Here is a 7,742-nt window from a genome sequence, read left to right as displayed (position 1 = left end):
TGCAGCATCACCAGGTTTGAATCCTGGCTCCCTAATTTTGTGCGTGTCTCTCTCTCCAAGCACTTCCTCTTGTCTTTTGTTCTCTCAGAGTTTGACAATCCCAAGTGCTTATATGATGCGAGCCCATGTCACCACTGAGCCTATCCTGGTTTTCAGGCAGAGTTTCCTTTTCTGCACTGGGCTGGCTGTGCTGCTCTGTGCTAGTGGAGTGAGAAGGCAAACAGCTGACTGTGTCTCTCCGTAGCAGTGCGGGTTGATCCTAAATTCAAGCAGAGGTGCAGCCATAGACTGAGCTTTCAATGATTCCTTGTCGAACAGGCCTCTTTGGCAATGGGATGGAGATGTACAAGAGCACTAACCAAGATATTTTTTCAGGAGAGGATTTTTAATCATTAGGACTTTGCCCGCCTCTGTTAATAATTCACTTGTTGGTATTAGATAACATTCTCTAGCATTTTTTTTTTTTTACACTGCTGTTGAGGGTTATTTAGAGGTCTGAAGCTGGCCAGTGTAATGAGGCACGGCTTGAAGCATTTTCTTACCTGGACTAGAAAAAAATCCTGACAATATCTCAGATTATTGGGTTAGGAAACCCTTAACTTTCCTGTGTTCAACAGTAAAAGGTAGTTGATTCATAATTTGTTTTGCTTTATGATAAGAAACTTATGCAACTGTTAAAGTACAGTGTTTCATACAGTGATTATCTTTTTCTGTTTGAGTGATGCTTTCCCACAGCAGTTTCTAACACTGTCTAAAACTGAACTTTTTGCCAAAGCTAGATTTGTGATGGCTCCATAACCTTCCTACCTTGAAAGGGAGTAATTATTCAACTGAAATGTGTACACTTCAGTTATTATGTGAATATACCCACTTCCTGCTGGTATTAAACTATTATTCCCAGGCTCTAGACCAGGAATAAGACTGATAATGGGCTCTGACACAGAAGATGGCAAATGAAAGCAGAGTAATAGTAATTTTTCATTTGAATCACAGACAAATTGGCTGTTTTGCAATACTCGTCTATAGCAATTATATGCTGTTTTTCTTCCTGTTGCTGATTTCCTTCTACAGTTTATTAATATAAATAGCAGGGAAACACTGGCGTATTGTTTTTGTCTGTAAACACTTCTGACCAGGTGGAGAAGGCAGTCCTGTCTGAAGCGCTGATTAGAGCTGTTTGAATCCTGACACTTCTGCAAGATAATGCTTTTGCTGAGTGTCTGAGGACCGGCCGTTGCGGCAAGCAAGCTGCTCCCCGTGTCAGTCCRGTTGTGGGGGCTGGAGAAACAACCCAGCCACCTGTGAATGGCCCGATTTATGACAATCTGGGGAAACAAGCGCAACCTTTTCCAGACGCAGTACATGCTGAAAGCCGGGTCATTCTTGTCCGGCTTGCGCAAGCAACCCTGCTGAGCTTAAACTGCAGGTTTGCATTTTGCTGCGGAGCAGTGCCAAGCTCTTTGGAAGGCTTGCCACTCTTTTTGCTATTCCAAAATAGGATATTGAGCTCTTCAGAAATACCAACCTGCTGACTTAGATTTACAAGCAAACCCCCAGCTAGATTTGCACAAGGGACACTCAGCAGTTCCAGCTTTGGGTTGCTTACGGTCAGGTTCCTATATCCGTTCAAAACTCAGTGTTCCTAGCTCTCTGAAGAGATTTGGCCCCAACATGCCTTTAAACACACAGAGGAGTTAAAGGGGAGAAAAATCAAAGCAGGAATTGCTTTTGTTTTCTAATTTCTCAGCTAGAAGAGCTGTATTTCATAACTCAGCAAATAAGATGCTAAAAATTGAAACACCAGTAGGGTTAAGCTGACAGAGCTTCTGTAAGACAAAAGTTGAGATTTAGTAGTAGAAGTAGGCAGTGTTAAACTATCCAAGTAAATTGCTTGTAGTTTGCTTTGTGCCAGTTTTTCTTATTATAACCAGTGTAAATTCATGATTCTCATTTGTTTTTCATTTTAATTCAAGCTCGCTAGCTGTAACCGATGGCATTAGAACAGAGGATGTTTAAACTCTTACAACAAAAACAAACAAACAACTTTCATACATGCCAGGAATAAAATTGTTTGTGTAAGAACCAGTTAATTCCCCAAATGTTCAGATTTTCTGAGTTGTCAGTGACTAATCCAAAGTATGCCCATATATGGAAAATGACTGCACAGGCTTGTATGTGTGTGTGTGTATATATATATATATATATAAATATATATAACTCATGATGACAACAGGGTTGTTAATTAACTGCTAATTTTTTCTGGGAGCTACTTGTTGTAGGATGTAAAAATGCACATTTTAGCTACTTAAACACCGTGAATGTACAGCTAATGCGGGTCTGATTACACAGGTGCCAACACAATCAGTAATCAGATACTGTCAGATCCACAATATAAACAAAGAGTTTTTTAAAACGACCTTATTACAACATTAACAAAATCATGTAACTACGCTAAACAATATTTTTCAAACAATACATATTTTGTAATGACCATTTCTCATTAAGATATGCTTTGTTTCTAGATTTTTCCCCCCTACAGAAACGACTTTTTGCTTTTAACACATGTTCACTTATTACGCAGATGGCTTAATGATCTTGTATTCATTGCTATAAGTGTGGAAACCATTCTTAGTTATGCTAACTCCATGCTTATTCAGAAAATCTGATTGTCTGAAGTTCTTTGAAGCGGTGGCTTTGATTATGAAAAGCTTTCATTCACTGTTCACAGAGCTGCCTTAATGTACTCATCTCTTCAGAAAAAAAAGATTTAAAACCTTGTGTTACATATTCTACACTCACCAGCAGAATAATTGTTCCATTAAAACAAGAATGTGGGTAGTATATCAGTGAATTCATTTTCTAAATAGCAATATTTGCGCATATGCCTAGGAAGCTATTTACCTTTCCTGATTAGTCATTATGTAGCAAATTGGGAGTAACTGTCACATTAGAAGTAAAGTATTACTTCAGTATATCAGAATAATTTTTAATTAAGGAGAACTACCAAAGGGACTGCATTTAAGAAAACAAAACACAGAACTGTCACATAGCTCCAGCTATCCCAGAAAATTCTGTTCCCTGAGCTGTTACAATCTGGAAAATAGTGTTCCTTGAACTAAACCTCCTCCCAACCAACTCTGTTAGCTTTGGCATTTCACGTTAATTAAGAAATGGTCCCCTGCATCTTTTCCCCCCCATCTCTTCCCCAAGCTTTATAGAACCTTCAAAGAAGAAAGCTTATGAGCAACATGTTTTGATGGTTAAATAAGAAACCCTATTCATTGGAGCGGGCAACAGCAGGGAAGTACTGGAAAGTACTGCCCATAGTACCAATTAAGTTTTCTTTTTGTCTGTAAGCCAAAAAGAAATAAAACAAAACCTCGTACTCTAGTTCTTTTTCCTTAAGCAAAGTAAAACAAAAATGTCCAGTACAGTATTTGATGCCTCTTCACATTTTACTTTTCAATTAATAATTGAGCTGTTTTTGAATATTTCTCATATGTTCAGAATGTCAGTAATTTCACTTCTCTTAGATGCTGGTAAGGAGCTGCACTTAGGTCAAAAGATGGTATTTAAAATCTTTCATATCTGGGCAATGATTGTTTCTATTTTGATTTTCCTGTCTCATTAACAGAGAGAGTATTGAGTTTCACTGTACTTGTTTTATCATACAGAATTTAGATTGTGGATATTTCATTTTAAATACCATTATTATTTGGTTTTGATCACCTAAAATTTCTGTCTTTCATAGGCTTTAGGTTTTTAAGGATATTATTGGCTTAATCATTGTTTACCCCTTACTAGTGCAATATGTTTTTAACTAACACATATGAGGGTACTTAAGCATAGAGGCTAAAGCTACAGGGCAGCGGGGGGATTTCTCGTTCTGCCCCTTTGAGGGTCAGCAGAGGTGAGGGCTAACTCCCATCAAGCCTGTCAGAAGCTGCGGTCCCCAGGTAACAGTGTATAAAGACTTTTTGCTAGCAGAATCGAATGGAGACAAATTTTCCTTTCTCTCATTTATATGATTGCYTTTGGAAATACATATCAGCCTGCTAAGTGCATCTGGCATACAGTTTTCTGCCAGGCAGCAAAGAACATTTTTTAATACAAACATCTTTACAACATGAGGTCTTGGTGACATGTCAGCTCCTAGTGATACTACACAATGAATAATCAGAAGTGGTGGAAATCTAACTTATAACACTTTAAATTAATATTATATGAGATGAGAGAAGAAGAAAACCTATGAATTGAAACTCTGAGAAGAACATGTTTTCTTTTGACAAATTCATTTTTAAAAGAAAATTTGATAACTGAAATGTGTGCAGCATGTGATTCCATGTATGCATGATTTCATTTCATTAGATTTTTATAACTAATTGCAACCTACCTATAGAAAGTCAGAAAAACTGAAAAATACAGCCCTGTTTCTTTTGGTAGAAAGTCAGTGCACTATGGAAAAAAAAAAGTCTTTTTTTGTTTCCAATGTCATTCCTATTTTTCCTAGCTTTTGATTTTAAAACTTAGGTTTTCATAGTTATTAACTTTGTAAATAGAAATCATTACATGTCTAGTTTATAATTTTAAGACAATTTTTAATAATAAAAGAATATATGCATTTTAGGTAATAACAATATGATAGAATTATCAGATTGCATGCCAGACCAACCATAATAAGGCTAAATTATATGAATCGGTGGTGGAAACAATGTTTGCATTGTTATTACACCCACAGCTAACTGCTTGAATGTGCTCTCAGTTTCAGCTTAGCTTGCTTAGCAGAAGGAAAAAAGCTTGTGCTTTTTAATATAAAAGAGAACAGTTGTTCATTAGTAAAAACTTTTTATTATGGAAATATGCAACTGTCACTTTTGCACACAAATACACGCAGGCTTGCAAATTTAACATTCTCAGTGCACTTTTTTCTGCTTCATCTAGTCTGATTTTAATCAAGGGGAACTTCCTTGACTTCATAAATATCACAATTTGGTGTCTTATTGATTAATTGCATTTATCTAAGCTGATTTTAGATGTTTACTTCTGTACACTCCAAAATATATCAGTCTGGATTAATTTTTTCAGAGTTACTCCTGTGCACAAACCTCTGTTCTTTATTGGACAAATAGTAATGATGCGCCAGCACATGAACTCTAGCCACGCATTTGTAGGTTTATTTATAGAAACGGCAGGTTTGCGTCATTCAGTTGTACAGATTGATTTTTCATTTAAAGTTTATCCTGTGAAGTTGCAGAACGACTTCTTTCCATTTGCTACATGTGACATAGAACAGCGAAGTTTTGTGAAATGTTGCTCTTGAAATGGGGTGAATTACTTGTCTGTTCAGCTATGATTTAAGTAAAAACAGCCCTCAGTACAGAAGAGAAGGGGTAATGGCTGAGAGATTGCATTTGGTGCGTATATATAAAAGCACAGGGTTGACAACACCATGGCATAGCTGACAAGGAGGCACAGAATAACAATCAAATCACCAAAAGAGCATCTTTTAGTCAGATTTGTTTGTGACTATCTGCTGCGACAGATGTCACAGGAAGCAGCATGATCCCCCTTAAACAAACTTCAGAGAAACTTGAGTTTAGAGAGTTTAAGTTGACTCTACTTAAAAAAAAAAAATCTGTCTTAAGACTGGTTTGGTGTCTGCTGATGGACACACTGGCACTCTTTGCTGTTCCCCTCCCCTGGAGCTCAGTGTTCAAGTCATCACATGATGCAGTAGTTGATATTCTCCTTTGTTTTGTGCTTTTGTATAACATCTACTTTCATGATTTTGGTACTGAGAAAGCCACTTGTGTCTTTCAGAAGATACAGGCTGGGCTCATAGATATCTTTTTAAAACAGCAAGAGCTCTGGTCTGTATTCCAAAACTATCTATACTCTACGTTCTGACTCTTGAATGAAAAATCCAGAATTTTCCCATCATCAGATTGATCCTTTCTTTACTTAAAACCATCAGCCTTTTCCTTAGCTAAACATTTTTTTTCTTGTGAATCAAAACCAGAAAATTATTTTTTCACTTATTAAAACATGCCTAATATGTTTGAGTATTCAAAAGCTTGCTCCAGACCTACCCAAATACTATTCCTTTCTTTCCACCTTCATGCTGCTTACATGGCTTATCAACCTAAATTAAACCACGTGTTGATTTACTTTGCCTGTGATCTCCTAGAAAAATTGGATGATGAATATCCCATAAAGCTGGTTTAAGCATTAGCCTTTCATAACCCTTACAATAATGCAGATGCTTTGGGTTTCTAGAATTGTACTGGAGTTGTGATAGCTGGTTWCTGAAAGGAGGGATATCAAGGATAGCTATGGGGGAATTTCTGAGCACAGCTACTGGTTACACATCCTGGGTTCAGAAGGAAATGAGAAGCGGTGTAGTCACAAGGGAGAAAATTAAGCCTTCCCACTTTATACCAGGCTGCAAACCTGAAAGTATGATAACAGGGTCTACATAACATTGCTTTCTTTTAAATTTAGCATCTTTTCTGTGTTTAAAGAACCAACTTTGTACATTTCAATACTATATAACATGCCTTTCTGATTAAATACATTGTGTATTACATCAATATAAAAATATAATGCAGTGCACTTTATTACGGCAGTAGTGCAGTTTTTGGTTGGATTTTTGTAAATCTAGTTAGTTTTTAAAGAGTTGTATATGCAAAGCCATGGACTATTTTCCTAGGCATGCAGGTAAACTTATTCTGTGCCCCATACTTGGTCTTGCTTTCTGGCTTTTTTTCCACCAAAATTTTTGAATCACCAGGACATATAAATTGATTTTGTGCAGAAAATGTTAAAAAGAAAGAAAATCTTTCTTTGCTGTCCATATTCCACTTAAGAAATTTGATTTTTGGGTCCTTGCTTTGGAGCACATTTCCAAGTACATGTTGTACAGTTTGAAGATTATGAAAATTAAATCTTTTCCAAGGTATCATGTAATTGACTGCAGTGAAGTGGCAGGTAATAAAAAGCCACAAAGATTAATCTGGTAGTCCACCAAAATGAAGAATATGTTCAGTCTCATTTTGAGACGAATGATTTGCAAAGGGCTGCTCTGTTTTTAGAGACTGGAGATGGGAGTAGCATATAGGCTTCGTGAAATAAGACGTTAACAATGATTCAGATGATGTCTGCACCGATTAGTTTTGGACTCTTGAATTTCATAGTTAATGTTTCTTATCTGCTTTAGGTATGCACCACAAAAATATCCATCCTTGCACCTTGTCCTTATTCATGCCTTGAGCTTCACTACATGTCTCCAGTAGGTATTTTCCACAGCTGCTCAGACTTTATTTCTCATCCAACTTTGTCTTGCCTCTTTTTTTTTAACCTAATCTTTTCTTAGAGCTGTTGATAGTCATAGTGATGAAAAAAATCTCAGTGGTCACTGAATTGCAATGGCTGGTAATTAACTCATTCCACCTTGTGATTTCTGCGTGCAGGTCATACTACTGATCTCAGGTCTCCCCGTGTTTTGGCAGTTCAGGAACTTGTGTGGATGGAGATGCCTCTGTCTAACCCTTTCCATTATACAGGCATTTCATAAAAAGCTACAACTTCATGAATTATTCACCATTTAATTTCAATTTTGGTAAAGTCAGGGTCTGTAGGGATGGATAAAAGCTTACTACTTTCTTTCACTGAGTTAGCACTAAGAAGATTCCTTGGTTTTCCAGGAAAGTTATTTCCAAAATCATGCTCCTTCTCTCTCTTTT

The sequence above is a fragment of the Apteryx rowi genome, unplaced genomic scaffold (assembly GCF_003343035.1).
Source record: "Apteryx rowi isolate R43461 unplaced genomic scaffold, aptRow1 scaffold_0, whole genome shotgun sequence".
Taxonomy (NCBI): Eukaryota; Metazoa; Chordata; class Aves; order Apterygiformes; family Apterygidae; genus Apteryx; species Apteryx rowi.
Note: the sequence above shows the minus strand (reverse complement) of the source record.